The sequence below is a fragment of the Mandrillus leucophaeus genome, unplaced genomic scaffold (genome assembly GCF_000951045.1).
Source record: "Mandrillus leucophaeus isolate KB7577 unplaced genomic scaffold, Mleu.le_1.0 Scaffold629, whole genome shotgun sequence".
NCBI lineage: Eukaryota > Metazoa > Chordata > Mammalia > Primates > Cercopithecidae > Mandrillus > Mandrillus leucophaeus.
In genome coordinates this window covers 1,558,590-1,580,847 of record NW_012106797.1, presented here as the reverse complement: position 1 = coordinate 1,580,847, position 22,258 = coordinate 1,558,590, and the positions used below count along the sequence as shown (strand labels likewise).

At 35.8% G+C, this 22,258-nt stretch overlaps 1 protein-coding gene across 5 annotated transcripts in view; it reads left to right on the top strand.

Moving 5' to 3' along the window:
- DNM3 (dynamin 3) overlaps window positions 1-22,258 on the top strand; it is a 557,709-nt gene that overhangs the window by 297,746 nt on the left and 237,705 nt on the right. The window lies entirely within an intron of this gene.

The window sequence follows — 22,258 nt, the reverse complement described above, 5'->3', positions numbered from 1 at the left end:
TCTCTCTCTCTCTCTCTCTCTCTCTCTCTCTCTCTCTCTCTCTCTCTCTCTCTCCCCCTCCTCTCTTTCACTCCTTCTCTCTCTCCCTCCTTCTCCTGTCTGTTGGATCTGTCAGCAGCTTGCAGGCTGCTCTAGACTTGAACAGTAATTATAGCAACTTCCTGAAAGTGAAGCCCCCATGAAAAGTCTGGAGAAATGTTCTTTGTCATAGCCTCTACATGAGTAATTAGTTCCACATGTGGCCTTCCTAGTTTCCCTCAGCTATTCTGGCTGGCTCTCTGAATGCTGTGCTATAGTTTGACCTAAAGAAACGTTAAAGTTTTTATTTGAAGCATCCACTATGAAATAACGACTCAGGTCTAACAAATCGCCTCTGGTAGATCCACGCCGTTAGGTATAGCATTGTTTTTCACTGTTAATTCCTGATTCTGTTTTGATACTTTTGTTTTGTTTTCATGGTATTCTGTGGCTTAGTTTTATCTCTGATTAACTAAATCTGTTGAAATTTGCCAAGTACCGCTTGACCAAAGGTTATAAGATATCAGCCCACTGGCATCTACTTTTCTTTCCGTGTGGTGGCTGTTTTCAATTATATATACTGTTGAATATTCTGAATATGTAGTTCTCTCACTTTCCCTCCGTAGGATTCTGATCAAAGCTAGAGTCACCTCAAACAAGAGCTTGATTAATTGCCCTTCTAAAGATCAAAATGTGAGAAAATTTCTAGGTAGCTCCCAACTTTAATTTGACTAACCAAACTAAGAAACTTAGCATCCTTTAAAGAAGTACAGCCAAAGCGATTCATTTCCACTGGCCTTCTGAAATGCTTTTTAGAAGTAGAAAAATATATCACTTATTTATACGCTGCATTGTATATTTCAAAAAGCTTCAAGTGAGTACTGTCCTAAAGCATTTGCTTTTCATAAAATGACTTCTTTTGATTCATTAAATAGCACACTACTAAAGAGTTCAAAAGTTATGATAAACCCTTGTTATTTTGTGAGGAAGATTAAATAAGATAAACATGAATGATCTGGCATCTTAGCATGGAACAGAGATTAGCACTGGGTATACCATTCATAGAAATATTTATATCATCAATAGGAGTCAGAGGAATGACTTTATATCACTGTACTTTTACTTCCATACTTGTGTCTTTAGGGCCTATTCAATAGTGCTTGCACAGCCCTGTAAGACTCACCTCCCTTTTTTCCCTGTCACTGCTTGCATATTACTGGAAATAATGTAAATGTGACTACATACAATCTAGTAGTTGTATTACATGTGGATACCAACTCCATTTTATTTTTTAAAGTATCTGTGTGTTTACTCACATGAAGTCTTCATAGAGGAACCATAAACCACTGAGCCAGTAGTCAGCCAGCATTCCAGGAGCAGGCCTCCTTCTGCCACAGAAAGTGAAAGCCTTTCTTCTGCCCCCTTCCATTTAGATATAAGACATGCCTTGGAAATTTTTGTCAAGGCAAACAAAAGGGGTTCTGATCAGATTGCACCATGATTTCCCCTTAGTCCATACATCTATATGCCCTCAAATGGTTCTACTACCTACACCAAATAGGAATCTTATGATATTTCAATCAAAGGACTTAACTTTTTACTTATCTTTATGACTTTCTAAACATTTTAAGGAATTTTCTCCAGAGACAGCTATAGAAATTGACTTCCCCTTAGAATATATGTCCATCTCCTTGAGTTTCCAGTTAACTGAAGTGTTTGAGGGTGTTCTTGCCTCCAAATAGTTCAACAAATATTTATTCTCGCCTACTCACCTGCTAGTCACAATACCAGGGACTGGGCATACAGAGATTAAGATCTGACTCCTGCCCTCAAAAAGCTCACACTTACATAAAACGTTAGGAATACACATCTGTGACCAAGTTCTGTTTAAAAAGTTGGTCATTCTGCTCTGAAAAGTCCTTGGCATTGATTTGGAAATGCCTTAATAACTTTTCTTATGTCTGTAAAGTTATCACTTGAATACCCAAAATGTATTGGGCCCTAGAAAGCAAAGTTGGACATGACAAATACTTGACTTTGAGGAACTAAAGTTATTTAATTTGCTTATTTCAAATGTTGTTGACCAAAGTGATTATTGAATCAATAGATGGTTTTGGGTGACTACAAAATATGCTCTATTTTAAAGTGTTATGAAAAGGAAACACAGTTTCAGTTAGTTATTGTTACCAATCTTGGCACATTTTTATGACTTTGGAAATTCTCAAATTGAAACCAGGACTGAGGCTTCTTTCTATGTACCTCTAAAGGGACAGGGTTACTAGTGTTTACAATTATTTTGTGATATCCAGATATGCGTACTTCAGCTAATATTTATATAGCCTTAATTTTTTTTTTGTTACAAGATTAGTGCACAAGTTCAAACAATAGAGAGGTATGTCAAGAAAAAAATTAATCATCATTATCCCTTCCAACTTCTTATCCCTTTCTGTCTTCCCAAACTAATGGTAACTGTTTGGCATGATTCCTTTGACTACTTTCTCAATAGTCATTTTACAGCTTCTTTACAGATTACAAAATCCATTCACGTATAATGTATTAGTTTCTTATGATAACCCTATAGTGTAGCTATTATTATCCCCATTCTATTGATGATAAAATTAAAGCTCAGAGAGCTTAAACATTACTTCATCAGAGTCCACAAATGGCAGAACTCAGAGCTTTTTCTAGCACCAATGCTTGTGCTCAGAAGAATATTGTCAACCTACAGAAACGTGTTCCCCTAACAAATTCTTATAGTGCTTGTATTTCCTGTTATTAAAATGCCAATTAATTACCTGCTGTGCTTTCACAGTTTTATACTGAGATGTTACCTGTACTATTTGTTATTTTATGTATTTGAACTTTTTTTTCCTAGATAAAGTATAAGCTAATTGAAGGCAAGAAAAATATATTTGTATTTCTTTTGACTGGCTGATTGTAGGCCATTCAGTAAACTGTAAAAGAATGAGTAAAGAGCTATATGGTATGCATGTGGTTTCTGGTCAAATATTCGTCATGATAGTAACTTAGGAATTACAGCTCTCTTAAAAAAATCATAAAAAACATAGTGTGCTTTTAATATTTATGTATGTGTCTGCAACTACCATACCAGATTGAACTATTCTTTTTGAAATAAATGTAAACATTGAGCCAACCATATTTCCTTGCTTATTTTTGGCCTTCTAATCTTCTGGAAGCATCCTGTGCAACTACCAGTCATACAATCTTGTGTGAAAAGCAGGATCTAACCAAGTTGTAGTATTTCCTTTCTCCTTTTCTCCTTCCCAATTTGTAGCTAAGATAAAAATCTAGCTGACCTTCGTTCATTGCTAATTAGAGAAGATAGCCCCACTTAGTTTGGCTTTATGTTGTGTGGATTAGCACTTTTTTTTTTTTAATTGGAGGCAATGCAGTCCCCTAATCTCCTGCATTTCCTATTTTGTTAGGGCCCAAAGGACTAGATACGTTGTAGCAGAGCGTTCCACTTTTCTTCCCTTGCCTGAATCACAAACAAATGGCTTCCCTCAAATCACTGCAGTGAAGTGCCTTCTTAGGCAGAGATGCAACATCAGCCTGTAAAATAGAGGAGAAATATTTCAGAGGGGTAAGAGATTTTCCTTCAACAACTGAAAAAGAAGTTAAATTAGAAAGCTATAAATTATCAACTTAATGCAACTGAGTTTACAATCTTCAGAAAGTTTACAAAAGACAAAGATTGTGAGAGAATTGATTTTAAAACGTACATTTACAGACGCATGTTTTGTTTTTGCCTGTCTCTAAAATTTCCATTGCTGAGTCTGTTTATTTAGAAATAAGCTCCTAACCAAAAGCAGTATATATTTTATGAACATTCTTTCCTCAAATCAATTGAGAAAGCTAATGTTACGTCTTTGAGTTTTACTAACCACTGGCGTGCACAGCAGCCATTTTTATATTTCAGTAACATAATACGTCCAGCAGACAAACCTTAAAAACTCTAGCTCTATTGGATACCAGTCACAAGAAAGGAAATATATGATTTATGACTCCAGTAAAATTGGAAGCACTGTCGTGAGATCTTTAGGGAAAGGCAAGTTAAAGGGATTAGAAAATTGTTGCTGGCCTTTTCAGGCAGATTTTAAGTGAGAGCGTACTAGGAGTGTAGTCTGCTGCCTGCTTCCACCCTCAAAAGCTGATAAGCATCATCTGAATGCTATGTGCTGCGAGCTCCGTTGAATTCTGTGTTACAATCAGACTTTAGAACGAGGACTGGTTCCCTTGGACAAGAGAAACATGGTGTTGTCAGGTCACTGACAATTTTAGAGTATTGACTCCTGATGTCTTTTGGCATCACCAGTATTTTATTTCCTTAGTGTGACTCAAACATGAATATGCATGATATCCAAAAGAAAAAATATCTGTATGTGCATAATACAAGGACTCAGAAACTACTTTTTTTTTCTGCAGGGGTGGAGAAAGTACCCTTTCTGTGGATGGGGATACAAGTTAAGCATAATGGCTACAAGGATGCATGTGTGTGAAGGGACGCTTTCTGCTTTACTCAGAATACCTGCAATTATGCAGTAGGTCATTTTAGAAGCTCTATGTCTTTAAGTAATGATAGGCATACTTGTGCAACACATAGCACATTGCCTTTATTTTAGGATTTTAATCTTCTGGTATATACAAAAGGGGAAACCCAAATTACATGAATTTCTAAAAGGGTTTGATCCAACATAAGTCTGTTTAGTTGTGTCCATTATAAATATGTTAACTAGCCTTCTCAATTCTGTTCAGTTTCCAGAGAATTTATTCTAGCTTCTAAGGACATATGAGACCATATTAAAATACTTCTATTCACACCATCATGGAAATTTGCTTTACTTTTACATACCAAAAAAAGTACTTGGCATATAAATTGGTTCATGTCGAAAGGTTATTTATAGGTTGCAAATGGGTATTAACCACATATCTTTATAAACACTTATTTTAGTATTAATCAACTAAAAGTGATTTCCATTTGCCACACAGAATCAGATTCAGTGCCACTTCACTGCCACTCAGGATGAGAGTACAAAAGCTATAGAGGTAATAACATATACTGTTTTCTGAATTTAGAGGTTTGTTTTGTTTAGTTAGTATTTTCTTTTGAGCACTTATTTTATGCCAGCATCCATGCTAGTGTCTTTCACATGTGATATAACTTAATCCAGCAATTCTGAAAGGTAGGATCTCTCCATGGTTACAGATGAGGAAGCAGAAGCTCAAGGAGGCAGTGTCGTGTGGGTATTCTGGAGCCAGCTGGCATGGGTTTGAATCCTGGCTTCACAGCTTGTTATGATGCTTCCTTGGCAAATTATTTAACTTTTCTGACCTCTGGTTTCCTCATCTCTAAAACAGAAAAGAGCGTAGAACAGGGCCTGGCCCAGACCTAAGCTTTATGCAGGTAAGCCTGCTGCGGGACGCACCAGTCACCCGATCTTTATGCTCACTGACCCCCTAGGTCTGGTGTCTCCAAAGCTTAGCCACAGCAAAGCAAACACTGTTCAGGAAGAAAGTACGTTATTTTCCTCAAGGCTTTTATAATCTCAGTGAGTAAATGCATTGTGAGTATGAAACAAATGAAAATAGAAAAAAAAAAGCTTGATTCTGAGGAAATGATAACAGGATTGTTTTAAAAACACTGTAATGGAAGCTGACTTCTTAAGATAACCCTTTGGAGAGTCTTGTTGAAAAGCCATCATAACCTTTCTCACTCTTGTGTTTATCTGGTTTTACTACAGATCTACGGATGGATAGACTGATAAGCAGGTCTAGATATATGTGCAATTGTATGTGCAAATGTATGTGAGCATATATAGGTGTATATAGTATATGTAGATATGTATATAAATGTGTATGTATTTATGTATATATTTAAAGTAAACCAGATCATCTCTATATGAGAATTATTAACATCAAAATAAATTATTTACCCCTTTTAAAGTAGTATTTTAAGCCTAGGGCATGTGCAGTGCTTTTTGTAATCTTAAAAGTTAGTTTTAGTGTATACACATTTCAGTCTTTTCTATTTTTTTTAACTTTTGCCTGTCAGAGCTTCATAGCGATAGTTAAAGGTTAACATAGAAATATTGGGTAAGAAATACCTTTGTAATTTTGCAAATGCAACAAGGTAGGGGCATTGATTTCTATTTCAGTGGAGCTGTCACTGACTTCATTTAAAAACTACACACACATTTTGTGTACTATTGGTTCATTTTTGTTTGGGGAACACTCACTTTACTCCCAATCTTCTGTCCTATGACAAAATGGTTTCCTCTGGTACAATTTACTTTGTTTCCATCTCTCCTCAGGTTCTTCAAGAAAAAACTAGCCTTGGTTTTCATTGGCCAGAATGGATTATGATTGCTTTTGAAATAATGTCTTGTTTTGCTGAAAAGCTAGTAGATTATTAACTCATTATTTTTTCTTTAAGGGATTTGTACTCCATTGAGAATATGTGGGGTGGCCTCAGGTGCTTCCTGGCCAATGTGTGTGTCAACTACTAGGGCAGATGCTTGAGGTTCAACTTGCATCCATAGGCATTTTCAGAGTCTCATGAAGTTAGTACCGACAAGTGCACTAATTGTTGTTTCTTTGTTTTTTAAGTTTTCTGAAGAGAGAAAAACAGTGAGGATAAGTAGTATAAAAGGAGTCTTTGTTTGTTTGTTTGTTTGAAACATTCTGCCACTCAGACTGGAGTGCAATGGTACAGTAATGGCTCACTGCAGCCTCGACCTCCTGGGATCAAGTGATACTCCAATCTCTCAGCCTCCCAAGTAGCTGGGACTACAGGTGTGCACCACCATGCCTGGTTACTTTTATTTTTTAAATTTTTTTGTAGAGACAGAGTCTCCCTGTGTTACCCAGGCTGATCTCAAACTCCTGGACTCAAGGGATCCTCCCATCTTGGCCTCCCAGTGTGTTGGGATTACAGGCATGAGCCACTGTGCTGGCTAAAAAGATCCTTTCAAATTTTCTAGAAGTAATTGCCTTCTGCTAGTGGTGAAGCCAGTTTTAGGATAATGGACTTCCCTTCCTTTTTTCTTTTTTTTTTTTTTCAATGATTCCAGAACTTGAAGTTTTCAGTACTACAATTCAATTGGTTAATTTTTGGAAAGTTGAGTCCTTCATTCTTTTTAATCTTTAACAAAGGACAAGAAAGCTACTGGGAGTTGATTTTCTAGTAAATTTTGCTTTATCTACTTCATAAATCAACGTTAATTTTAGTTCTTTCTTTGTCTTCAGATCATAAAATAATTAGTATTGCTTACCCTGTGATTCTTATGTGGGTTGGGTGGGATCTGATTTGAGGTAATGTCAACTGTAACTCTTTTTATTATTAAATAATAACTAAATTATTATTTAATTTGATTTTGTTTTAGATTGCATGTTGTAGATTCAGACAAATATAGATGAATGCCACTTCTGTTGCATTCCCATACTATATCATTTTCAATGCATTTGTCCTGTGTATGTACATGGGAGGATTTCTGAGTATATCAAATTCCCCACTTAAAACTACCATTCCCACGGTACATGTCTCCTTCACATTCAATATAGAGGAATTTTAGTGAATTTTTTGTAAATGTGCATGCTGACAGAAACTGTTTAGAAGGGCCATCTTAAAAACAGTTTTTAACAATGTAAGATAATTTACATAAGTATGTAAGATAACTTGCTTACCAGTGTATAGTGTGATTGTGAAATAAAAGTTTTGAATTAACATTCACAGTGAATACACTAAAGCCAAGTGTTTCAGTGCCAAGAGCAGAAACTGTTTGATGACTTAGTGTTTGTACAGATTTAATTAGTTATATTTAGTTTCAAAACTTCATCTTTAACAAATTCTACTTCTTTGAAGTTAAATGAAACTTTTGCTTTTTTGAATTCAACTGAGATATCAGAGAAGGAGCATTAGAATTGATTGGTTCAAGTTCAGCTCTGCCATTTTCTCATTTGCCAAATGTTATAAAGAAAGATACCTACCTGAGAGGTGGTTGGGAGGTCTAATTCGATGATATGGATAAAATAAATTGGGATGCTTTTGAAAACATTCTGCAACAAGTTCATATGGCAACAGTTTGGAGAATGCCATGGCAGTGCCTTAGGGAAAGTGATTATGGTGTTGTAGCAAATACCATTTCTACCCTTGGTGACTTTTATGTTGTCCCTGAACATTTACAGAGAATAGGAGCAGAGAATATTAAACTAGTTATTTTATCAAAAGACTGTGATATGTGTTAATTTCCCATACTTCAATATATGCATCAGTCAAGTGATCAGAAAGCATTCAGTAAAACAGGCTTATTAGTTTTCGCCCTTTTTCCTCCTCCTCTTTTCCACTACTTCATCTTTTCTTTCCATCTTTCCTCTGTTCAGCACGAGGCTTTCTCTGAGTATTCCTCTTCTCTCCAGTCCCCATTCATCCTGTTTCTTTTTTAGAACATTGAGTTGAAATTGAGCTACTGGTAAAAATGTGTTAGGTTATTTAATAAGATTTTGTTTCTTCTCCTTAAATTTTCAATCAGATGAATTAAACCCTATGTATGCATTCTTAAAAACAAATAGCTCCCAAACTAATTGCTTTGATACTTCCATGTGGCCTTTAAAATAATTTTTCTATGACCCAGTTGCTTTTGATTTTTTTAAACATTAAATGTCTTCAGAAGGGTGGAGAAAGAAGGATAGAGTTACAGATTGATCATACTTTTATTTAAAAGCAGTTTTTCTAAGGTTCCAAAGAATATTGCACACCAAATATTTCCAAATAACATATATAGACCTTATTGTCTGTTTAATTCATTCATTCATTCATTCATTCATTCATTCATTTATTTGTTGCTTGTGCTCTGCTGATTCTTCTTAAACTGTCATTTCACTTATTCTGATATTTATATCTTATCTTTCTAACTTGATTAGAAGCATCTTGAGGTCCAGGGCCATACCTGTAGTTTCTAGGTATGCCCTACAATAGTTCCCCAAATGGAATCAGGTGAATAAACACATATTAATTAATCTGAGATTTTCTTGAATGGAAGGAATCAAAGAAAGAGGATTCCTTTTGAGTAAGAATCAAGGCCACTAAAAATCACCTTCCAAGATTACATTATGTAATCTTTATTTACCTGAATAAAGTCTTTAAAACTGCATTGAAGAATGCCACAATGTGTAGGCCATTTTTGGTGCATTTGAGAGTGTGTTTAGAAAGTGCCACAAAATGCTACAGATGCCATCTGACTTAAAAATCACTCATGGAGGAATTTATTTAGATGCTTGTCTGCTAGGAATCTACTACCAGGAGAAATGTGGAAACCACATGAAATTCACTACATAAAGAAATCTGGTTTCCATTTCTGTACTGCATTTTGTGCTAGCAGGAAGAAGATAAACAAGCTGTTTAAAACTAAAGTGAATGGCAAAGGGATTCCATTTTTAAATCCCACTCCGTAAATGTATTTTGGAATTTGCAAAACCTAATCCTATCACATAGGTCCTTTAAGAAGGGAGAAAATGTGTTGAGTCTTTTAGTATTAGCTATCTCAGTGGAATGGATGAGTAATTTTGTTTCCTGTTGATGTAGTGTAGTAATACAACTATGACATGTGCTTCAGTTGAAATTAAAATGAAAGTCTCATTCTAGTCTTTGGTAGGCAGACATTATTCTGAGAATGAGAAGAGGGAAGGAAACAATAAAAGGCTCTTTTTTGTTAGTTTCTTTTAAGGAGAGGAGAATTTTAACGTAATGTTTTAATATAGCTATTTAAAACTCTGTATATGAAAAGGTATATGAGTAAAGCAGATGAGAGGAAAAAGATTGAGCTGTTTTTATTTTGAGAAAAATATTCTGGAGGTTCCTTTTAAATTTTCTATTTAGTGATCCTTATACAGTTTAAACATGTTATGAGGTTGCCATTTAAAGAGGAACACACTCAGTTAAGATAAAATGTATTGTGATGAATAAAAATGTTAATATTTGAAACATAAAGACCAACCATACAATTGCGATTTTCCTTTAATAAACATGACCAAATCATACATACCTATGTTTAGGAGTAATAAACATGCATTTCTGAACTTGGTAGGCCTTGTGCTTTGAAAAAAAACCTGTAATATTTTTATAAGATCAAGAAGATTATAACATTAAATTGATCATTTACTTAAGTAGATTAGAACTTTTCCTTCCATGGCTTAATTTCTCTCCTGCTTTATGGTAGAGAAAAGAAGCTAATTAAGGTTTATTTTATATACTCATATTTAATGTGGTGCTTGTTTGTTTTTTTGTTAGTTTTACTATTTTAACTTCTGCTCTGGTAATTTTTTAGCTGGCTACACTTAATAATTAATACATAATTTGTCTAAGCCTACACTCAGAGCCAAGGAGCTTTATATCTGTGGAAAGTGCCATTTTTCAGGTGAGATGTAAAAATAAATACCCAGTTTTGTCATTCTTTTATTTTTTCACTCACTTCATAAACATTTATCAGACTCCTATGATGTTAGACTCTGTGCTGGAGATACTAGGGTAGAAAATACAAAACTTCAAGGAGTTTGCTTGGGATAACTTAAGGGGCAAAAACAATTGTTAAGAAGAAAGATAGTGATTTTAGTATTTCAGATAAATACAAATTTACACATATGTTTAGGTTTACCTAAAAATATTATATGGTCTGTTTAGCCAATGCTGAACCATTGGTTGTTGTTAAGCAGTAGAGTGTAGTGATTGAGGGAGAGACTAAGGAGCTGGAAGGCCTTGGTGTGCATCCAGCTTGACTGCTTACTTTGCTGTGTGACTTGGTGAACGTTGTTTGTCATCTGTGGCTTTTTTCATCCATAAAATGAGGATAATGTGTTTCTACTTCGTAGGGATGTTGGAGGACTATATGAATTAATCTGTGGAAGCTTTCAGCATAGTGTCCGGTGTATATTAAGCACTTAAAAAATGTTAGCTTCAGGGATGATTTCCAAAGTATTTAGCAACCCAGACAGTAGGGGCATCAACCAGTAAGAACTGCTGTTGGCTGTAAACATCTATTATGACCACCCCAGTGTTTATGTTATAGGTATAAGCTCAGTTAGCCTTCATCAGTTTTATTGTTTCCACTTAAAACTCATGCTTCATCCCCACCCTATCCTACTGACGATGGCTCCTGGACCAGGCTCTGTAGTACTAACAGACTGTGGACTTACTAGATGCCTGCAATTTATATTTTTGTAATCTTCTTAGTTTTGAGTACCTAGACTTAGTATAGATTTATTTCATGTTCCAGACAATTCGGGATGTTTTTCTTACCTAATAATTCCTAGAAAGACACTAGAGCCAAGCCTTGGGTTCTCTACTTTTTTTCACCTAATGTTGGCTAGTAATTGTTATTATATAGATGTTCTTTTTTTTCTCCTCCTTTCCCTCCTCCTCCGGTTTTTTTTTTTTTTTTTTTTTTTGTAAGAGAAAAATTATATCTAAAGCTAATTGCCTTAAATTCTTTTTTAGAAAGTGATTGTATACTATAAATAAACTAACTCTTTTCAGTAATTGCTCATTTTTTTTCTTGTGATAAGGATAGAATGTATGTAAGAGCATTTAGGACATATAAAGCATTAAAGGACATATGAAGTGCAAAAGACATTGTCCTTTTAAGTTAGAAGACTTGGGCCGGGCGCGGTGGCTCTAGCCTGTAATCCCAGCACTTTGGGAGGCCGAGACGGGCGGATCACGAGGTCAGGAGATTGAGACCATCCTGGCTAACACGGTGAAACCCCGTCTCTACTAAAAAGTACAAAAAAACTAGCTGGGCGAGGTGGCGGGCGCCTGTAGTCCCAGCTACTCGGGCGGCTGAGGCAGGAAAATGGCGTAAACCCGGGAGGCGGCGCTTGCAGTGAGCTGAGATCTGGGCACTGCACTCCAGCCTGGGCGACAGAGCGAGACTCCGTCTCAAAAAAAAAGAAGTTAGAAGACTTGATTCCCAACACTGCCACTTGCTAGTTACTTAACTGTAGTTAATTCACTCTGTGTTACATTTTTCCATCTGCAAAATTGGGAGTAATAGAACGTTTCTCATAGAGCAGGAGACTCCCAACCTTTTTAGCACCAGGGACTGGTTTCATGGAAGACAGTTTTTCCACAGATCAGGATGTGGGTGGATGGTTTTGGGATGATTCAAGTGCATTAAATTTATTATGCACTTGATTTCTACTATTATTCCATTGTAATATATAATGAAATATGTATATAACTTATCATAACATAGCATCAGTGGGAATCCTGAGCTTGTTTTCCATCATCTGGGGATGATGGGAGACAGTGACAGATCATCAGGCATTAGATTCTCATAAGGAACACACAACCTAGATCCCTCACATGTGCAGTTCACAGTTGGGTTTGTGCTCCTATGAGAGCCTAATACTGCTGCTGATCTGAGGCAGAGCTCAGGTGGTAATGCAAGTGATGGAGAGCAGCTGTAAATATGTATAGCCTGGTTTCTAACAGGCCAAGGACTGGCACTGGGTTCATGGTTCAGGGGTTGGGGACCTCTGTTATAGAGTATTGTGAGGATTAAACAAGATAATACTTATCAAGCATTTAGGACATACATTTCAGTAAATTCATTTAATGTATTATATTTATGAAGCACTTAGGATATACAGTTGACCCTCTGAATTCCATGGGTTTTACATCTGTGGATTCAACCAATTGCAGATTGAAAATATTTGAAAAAAAATTGGGTCTACACTGAACATGTATAGGCTTTTTTCTTGTCATTATTCCCTAAACAATATGGTATAACAACTATTTACACAGCATTTACACTGCATTAGGTATTATAAGTGATTACTTACAATCTTTAAGATGATTTCAGGTATACAGGAGGATGTCCATAGGTTGTATGCAAATATGGTGCCATTTTATATAAGGGACTTGAACATCTTTGGATTTTGACATCCGTGGTGGGTCCTGGAAACAATCCCCCACAGATACCAAGAGACAACTGTAGTTAACATTCAGTAAATTCACTTGATGTATTCAGCAGGTATTTAGAGTGCTTACTATGTGCCATACAGTATTCTAGGCACTGGGGATACAGCAGTAAATTTAACAGACAAAAATCCTGCCTGCACGATAATCAAGTGCAAACAATATAGTAAGGAGAGAGAATAGAAAATCTGGGAATGGGGTTGCAATGTTAAGTAGCATGGTTAAGAACGGTAATATTTGAGATAATATTTGTTAAGCAGCGAGGAAGTAAGCATGCAGATGGCTGAGGAAAGAGCCTTTCAAATGGTGGGAAGAGCATGTGCAAAGACCCTGAAGCAAGAGTGTGCCTGGAGGCCAGGGGAGCTAGAATAAGGTGAGAGGAAGAATGGGAGTAGATAAGGTTGGTAACTGGGACCTGATTAAGATCTGAGTGGTACAACGATGGGCACGGAGAGGGGATCAGGAATGTACCAGTGAAGGCTTCTTGGAGGAGAAGGTAGATCTGGAAAATAGACAGACCCTGAAGAAGCATATGAAAAAAGGAGAACATGCCTGTAGTGGGAAGAACATGAGCAAAGGCACAGACAGTGGAAGAGACAGACCAGGAGAACATCCAGGATTGCCTGTCCAGAACAAGCCTCCCTGTCCAGTGTGCAGTGAGAAGGGAGGGAAACAAAGTTGAATAAATGAGTGAGATTGGATGATGGAGGCCTTGAAACCTCGGCAGAGGACTTTTGGTTTCTACTGATTAAAAAGATGTTTCTAGTCAATAGAAGCAAACCAATGATAAAATCTAAAGTCCAAATTTAAAATCAATACATAAACTAACTCTCTCTCTTGCTAAAAGATACTATTTGGGTTTGTTTTCAGAGATAAGTAAAGAATTTAAAGTTTTATTGATAGGTTTGATGTAAAATAGAGAAAAAATTTTGATACTTTAAAAAAGCATTTACTATTAAATAAAAGATTCCCTAACACTCTACTATGTGAGCTACAGTTGTAAGCATTACAGCTTATAAATTAGGTGTTACTTTATTAAAATAATAAACATTTATGAATAATCTCAGTGTTGACAAAAGCATGCTGGGAATCTTGTTCTCTTCTTTCTGCCCATGATCAAGCTTTAAACCTAAGCGTTGTTTTGCTTGCTGGTATGATCACATACTCACAAATAAGGGGCAAAATGAGAGAGGCACTGAGTCGTCATCTAAATGGTCAGATTCTTCCTTTGGACAGTTAATCTTGCAACTTGAGACCCATTGGCATTATTTATTAATTTCTGCCTCTTTTTACATTCTACTCAATGCCAATGCCAAGCTATACAAAAAAGTTATGGATGGAGAAAAAAGCCGTCTATGGAAAAGAACAAGCATTACCTGTGTGTGAATCCTACTGGATTCATCAGACTTTTGTCTTCTTTGCCTCACACTTTTTAAAATGTGATATTCAGAAAAAGAATTTTTACTTGAAATTAAGTTTGTGTTTCTGCTACAGTAAGTTCATCTCACATTGAGTTGTCCAAGACTGCCATGGTAAATATAGCCTGTCCCACCTAGAACTGAACTTATTTTCATATGGATTGGTCCTTCTCAGAAATTTACCATGTGTATAAACATGTGAATGAGACCCAGGGCTAAGTTGATTTCCATGAAATCTATTTTAAGAAGTAGATGATGTGACCATCAATTGTGTACAGGATGGAATATTAGGAAACTTTTGATTCTATTCCTGGCTTTTATTTTGCAGCAGGAATTTGGCAACGTGTGTGCTCCCTCTGTTGTTGAGTTTCTTGAGTGTCTTCATGAAACAGATGCAAAATATCAGCTCACGGCCACAATATATTTTCACTAGAAGACTATATGAAGTTATTAATCCTGTTTGTGCTGTAAAATGTGAATTGCAGTCATGTGTCACTTAACAATGGGAATACATTCAGAGAAATGCATCCTTACGTGATTTCATCCTTATAGAAATATCCTAGGGTGTATTTGCACAAACCTAGGAGGTAGAGCCTGCTGTATATCTAGGCTATATGGTGTAGCCCACTGCTCCTAGGCTGTAAACCCGTATGGCATGTTACTGTACTGAATACTGTAGGCAGTTGTAACACAATGGTATTTGTGTGTCTAAAGGTATCTAAACACAGAATAACTACAGTAAAAATACAGCATAAAAGATAAAAAGTGGTACACCTGTAAAGGGTGTTGACCATCAACCGTGCTTGCAGGACTGGAAGTTGCTCTGGGTGAGTTAGCGAGTGAGTGGGGAGTGAATGCAAAGGCCTAGGAAATTACTGTATGCTACTGTAGACTTTAGAAACACTGTACACTTAGGCTACTCTAAATTTATAAAAATATTTTTTCTTCAACAATAAGTAACTTTACCTTACTGTAACATTTTTACTTTATAAACTTTCAAATTTTTAAAAACTTTTTGACTCTTTGTAATACTGCTGAAAACACAGTGAACAACTGTAAAAAAATTTTCTTTTTTTACATCCTTATTCTATATTCTTTTTTGATTTTTAAATGTTTTTATTTTTTACTTTTTAAATTGTTTTGTTAAAAAAATAGACATAAACACACACATTAGCCCAGGTCTACACAGGATCAGACCATCCATATCATTGTTTTCCACCTTCACATCTTGTCCTACTGGAAGATCTTTGGGAGCAGTAACATGCATGGAGCTGTCATCTCCTCTGCTAACAATACCCTCCTCTGGAATGCCTTTTCAAGGACCTGCCTGTGACTGTTTTACAGTTAACTTCAGGAAAAAAAAAATAGGTAGAAAGAGTACATTCTAAAACAAAGAGAGAAGTATAGTATAGTAAATACGTAATTCAATAGTATAGTTGCTTATTATCATTATTAAGTACTATATACTGTATATAATTGTATGTGTTAGACTTTTATAAGACTGACAGCACAGTACGTTTGTTTATACCGGCATCATTATAAACATGTGAGTAATGTGTTACCCTACAATGGCTATGACATCACTAACCCATAGGAATTTTTCAGCTCCATTATAATCTTATGGGACCACCATTGTATATGCAGCCTGTCTTTGACTCAAATGTTATGTGTTGCGTGATAGTACCTTAAAATTCTAACAATTGCCTTATTAATAGGCTGAAACACACTGTGTAAAGCAATACCAGTTTATTAACTTTGGTCCGACGACTGGATTATTTACTCTTTTCCTCAGTGATTTACATGACAGACTTCAGAATAAGTTTGTTAGTCTTTGGATGACCCTGGATTAGGCCATGGTTTTCACCTCCTATATATTATTATTTTATACATATTTTATAATAATATATATCTGTGTCTGTATGATCCAGATACAAAGTGGTGCTTGCCATTCAGTGAAACAGTGGATAAAGAACAGAAAACAGTTCAGGAGGAGCAAATGAATGGCACTAGGAAGGAAGAGAACGGAACACTCGAATGTTGTCATGGGCCATTTCTCAGCATAACTTCAGCATTGTGGAATACTTATTAATAATTTTTAAAAAGTTTATCACAGTATTAGAATGAAATAATAGGGATATGAGGTAGATCAACAGAGCGTTGCTGGAATGGGATAAAGAGAAGATATACATCAATCAAGAAAAATACTTCCCCTTTGCTTGACATTGGTAATGAGACATGACTCCATTTAATACCTACATTTTAAGAGAGAGATGGAAAATTTGAGAGGGGTACCGCAGATAAGCATCTAAATGATTCAGGATTGCAATCTGGTAGTGTAAGTATTGGGGGCCTGAGGAGAAGTTTATGGGAAAAGGTGTTGTTTTGACTTGGGTAGAAGGTTAATATCGACTTAACTGCCTCAAAGTCAATTAGATTTCACTGTAAGAAGGATGTTCAGCCGCAGTTCATCTTCCAAGGGAAAATAAACAAACTAGTATAAACTGCTACCAGAGAGATAGATTGAGCAAAAGAATGAACTCCATGAAACTGACTGCTATTGAACAAAGAGAGGTACCATCATGATAAGTTGTGGGTTTTCTTTCAGTGATTGTCTTTTTAAAATGAGATTTATCCATTGGGGTTGGGTAATTTGGCTGTCTCGTTTTCTAAAAGTATGATTCTCTAAGGCGATATTTTGGATAAAGTGTATTTGCCAAGGAATTAAAAAAGCTTTGTTTGACCTTTGGTTAAATTTGCTATTTGCATACTTTAAATCATTCATTCAACAAGTATATATTGGACATGGACTTATGTTAGTAAATATTTTTATAATGGTAGGACACATAGGAATATGCACTATTATTGTCATTGAAAAACAATGTGTAATTTCTTGCCTAACCTCTGCTTTTGATTATTTATACAGTTTTTATAATGAAATAATTTAAACTTAGTACCATGACATATCTGTTGTTATTGCTTGATTATCAGCTTTGAGATTTTCCTTAGAGAATGCATGATTTGTAAGTTCAAAAAAACATCATTTTGGGTTAAATCATACACATAAGGGCTGCTTTCCAAACATTTGGTAGTAAATTCTGACCTCCTGATTAATGTCAGGTAACTTACTTAATATATGATGTTGTCATGGTGACAATTACTCAGAAACACAAACATGGAAAACAGAAAAAAAAAAAAAAAAGAACGAAAGAGAGATGGCTGATGGCTTTCTTACGTATTTCTCCTGCTTTAAATATACTCCAATAAGGGGTAAGAAAGATAATTTTTCCTTGCATGCCTTTTTATACTTTTTAAATTTTGAACTATATGAATATATTGCTAATTTTAAAATGTTACATTATAATATTTTAAAATTTTAAAAATTACTTTGGCTTTGTTTTATAAATAAAATCTCAAATTTTTTTTGAATTAAAAAATATCAGATTTCCCAGAATAATTTACTTCCATCTATTTTAATCTATACTCAGATCATTATGTGAGAGTGTTACTCTTTTCATTGTTTTCAGGGCTTTGCATAAGGTGACTTGAGTAATATATGCAAAAGATATTTTGTGAATGAATACTTGTGAAATCTTTTAAATATTCCTTTAATACAGAAGCATATATTCTTTTCAAGACAGTTGCATAAGCAAGTTTTTGGTAGAATTCTGCCTGTTCATGAAAGCAGGCATCCTTGAGACTTATTTTTCTTACAGCTTTACTGAAGTATACTTGACAAACAAAAATTGTATCTATTTAAGGTGTACAATGTGATGTTTTGATATATGTTATGAAATGATGACCGCAGTCAAGCTAATTAACATATACATCACCTCACATTGTTACTATTTTTGTGTGTGTGCAGTGGGAACACTTGAGATCTATTCTCTTAGCAAATTTCAAGTTTACAGTGCAATATTCTTTTTTTTTTTTTTTGAGACGGAGTCACTCTGTCACCCAGGCTGGAGTGCAGTGGCATGATCTCGGCTCACTGCAACCTGCACCTCCTGGGTTCAAGCCATTCTTCTGCCTCAGCCTTCCAAGTAGCTGGGACTACAGGCGTGTGCCATCATGCCCAGTTAATTTTTTGTGTTTTTAGTACAGACGGGGTTTCGCTGTGTTAGCCAGGATAGTCTTGATCTCCTGACCTTGTGATCTCCCCTCCTTGGCCTCCCAAAGTGCTGGGATTACAGGCGTGAGCCACCGCGCCCGGCCAATATTCTTAACTATAGTCACCATGCTGTACAGTAGGTTTCCAGAACTTAGTTTGTTGTATTACTGAAAGTTTGTACCCTTTGAGCAACACTTCACCATTTCCTCCACCACCCCCAGGCCTCTGGCAAGAACCTTTTCTACTCTCTTTTTCTATGAGTTCAACTATTTTAGATTCCTTGTAAGTGAGATCATGCGCTATTTGTCTTTCTGTGTCTGGTTTATTTCACTTAGCATGATGCCCTCTAGGTTCATCCACATGGTCACAAATGGCAAGATTTCTTTTATTTTTAAAGCCAAATATTTCATTATCTCATATGTACATATTTCACATGTGTATGTGTATACACACACATATATACACATACATACATCTCACATTTTCTTTATCCATTCATCTGTTAATGGACCTTTAAGTTGTTTCCATATCTTGGCTATTGTGGATAATGCTGCAATGAATGTGGGGTTGAGGCTTTATAATGAACTAACCACCAACTGAGCTTTTTCAAATAAAAAATACAGTTGAAAACCACAGTAGCTTCCTACTTACAGTAATAAAGGAAAAGGGGAAAGAATTCATGTTTTTTTTTTTTCTTTTTCCTTTTCTCTCTCTCTCTCTATTTTATTTTATTTTATTTTTTTTGAGACCTTACTATGAACCAAAATAATATGATACCATCTAAGGTGACAGGCACTGTTAAGGGCTGTGTTCAGGTTAGGGTGCTATTACTTAGTATTACAGACAGAGGGTCAGAAATACCCAAGTCCTCTGAGACTACAGTAATCACTTCCGCTATGGTTGCTAAGGATGCAATAATGGCAAAGAAAAGCAAATTAACACCTCATTATTTTCTGGGGATTTGTCCCCAAATCTTAGTGCAAAAAACTCTTGCCAGCCAGGCCAGACCATGTATCTGGAGCAACCACTTCTCCTGAGGTGGTGAGACATAGATAGCTTCAAATCAAAGGAGGCCTTGGTTCATACCCAAGTTTTTACATCTTATCACATCCTAACCACATGTAAAGGGACGTCAGCCTTGGCCCTAAAGATGCCAAGCACATGAAGTTGTAAACCAGAGGGACAACTATACCTGTGTGTGCTGATCTTTTCCTGTTAATCCCTTTAGCAAGGGCGGCCCAATCTACCAAACCATAGCCACTCCTGCTCCTGTAGGACAGAGGCAGGGTATGAGGAAGGTAGTGGGGAGAGTGGTTTTAAAGGACCCTTTTTCCTAAGGGCATCAGACATGGTAACCCTAAGGGTAGTCAAAAGTGGCTGAGTTACACTGCAGTTCTTCTAATCATTTGTTTCAAAGCCCAAAGCAAGCATGCCTCCTGTTTGTACTAATGGCACATGTAACCCTTTGTCCTGAGGCTGCGTACTTGGCACAAACACAAGCTGGTCATTTTAACCAAGTGTACAATGTAGTCCGGAGATCCAGTTTTATTAATTGTCCATTTTCAGCCTATCTAAAGAAGCCATCTTAGTAAATCCACTTATGTGTATGTGCATCTTAAAGACCTAACTGGTCTTTAACCTGATTCCAATTTTAGAAATACAGTTGTATTGGATGAAGGGTAAATGGAAACTCTCTGTACTATTCTTCCAGTGCTTTGGTAAGTCTAAAATTATTTCAAAAAAGTTTTTTAGAAAGTGGAAAAATAAAAGATAGAACAAAATGACAATCTTTTTCAAGGGAAAAAAAGGTGAGCGTAAGGGAGGAAAGATATTTTACTTTAAGGGAAGAAAGATATTTCTACATGTTTCATATTTATATACATACACAAAATACAGTTTTTATTATACCATACTGCTCAAAATCCCTTAGTGACTTCTTGTAATTTATAGGATGCAGTTCAAATGTGTTAGTCTTGGAATGTAAAGGTCTCTTAAATTGAGCCCCAGCCTACCTTCCCAGTGTTATAGGTTACTATTATCCTGCTCCAGATCCCTAGCCACACTGAGCTCCTCCCTGACCTCCAGCAGGGATTTCCCCGTCTACCTCATGAAATCTACAGCAACCCTGCAAGGAACACTTAAATTCTCACTTCCCTCAAGAAGTCTTCCTGGATCACCTCCAACTCAAGGTAACACCTTATTACTCTGTGACAAATGTTGCATGGAAACCGTTAATGCTTCATTAAAATCTCTTATTTTTAGTATTCATGTTATGTGCTTATGTCTCATCTATCCACTAGAATTTTTAAGCTTTTTCAAAGTCAGGACCTTATACTTTTTTTTGAATTCTTCACATTGCTTAAAATCTTAATTAATTAAGGAATCCCACAAACTTTTATCAATTATCTTTTATGTGCCAGTCACTGTGCTGGGTGCTTGGAATATGAAGCATAATAAAAAGATTTCTTAAGGAAGCCTTTCTTGTTTCCCCCTGACCAACTCAGAGGGTCTTACTTCCGAGATCCCACTGCATCCTGTCCTAATCACTATCTTATTAATACTTAGGGGTATTGCACCATATGGTTTGTGGATTATGTGTCTGTTTCCTCCAGGCTGCAAGCATCTTAAGAATAGACACTTGGTCTTTTTCCGTTATATCCCCTGAACTCAGAACAAAAATGTAGAAATGCTCAATATATGTGTGCTGAATGAGAAACTGCAGCTGAAAGTTGTGGTTGATTAGTGGAATAATTATAGCTGATACCCTCAATTAAATAGGTGATTAGCTTTCAAACAAAATACATTCTTGTGATTTCTTTTCTTTCTCCTCTTCCAATTAATGTATACTTTTAATCATGATGTATACATCATCACTAAAGTGCCTCATGACATAAGGTTTATATATGCTGTAATATGAATACATTTGCCATCACAGTGATCGCATCATATATAGATACTACCGATATATACAAGGTTTTGAATTCCAGGAACAAATATGCACTGCCGATTCAATTATCTCTAGCTACAGGTATCAAGTTAGGATTAGACCTGGATCCTTTGAAGACAAGTAATCCAATGTGGGTTTTAATCTGTTTTTGAATTCTAAGTATCTAGCGCAAGGAAGGTACCTATAACATAATATACAATAAAAAGTGTTTGTAGAATTAATTATATGAATAATTACAATTCCTCATCCTACCCAACATATATTTTTTTGCTAGTCATTTTAATCTCTTATATTTTTTGTGAGAGCTGCTAAAAAATAGAACTTACTCATTTGAATTTTCTACTACTGTTCCTGCCTTTTTCCTCTAAAATCCTAAAATGCCAAAAGTGAGAGCTTGAGACTAAAAAGGAGCAACAAAGATTTATATCATCCAGAAGTTCATTCTCAGATCTATATAAATGGCAAAGCATTGCATTCTTAACTGAAAATTGCTGATTCTTTCTAAGAAAGGAAATCTCATTGTTTTTTTTTCTATATAATTGAGCCCCTCACTTATTTACTTGGGACAAACAGGTACATAATTTGGCTTCATAGAATTATCAAAACCAGTGTACTGAAAATTTAAATGCAGTCACAATTATTTAGTTCATGTTGCTCCAAAATATCACGTTAGGAACTTGAAGTAGAGAGACTTCGAGTTTTTAAACTGTGTCTTGATAACTCATATTACCACCGAAAGATTTTTTTTAAGTGCAATTTCCTGCAAAGTGGAGATT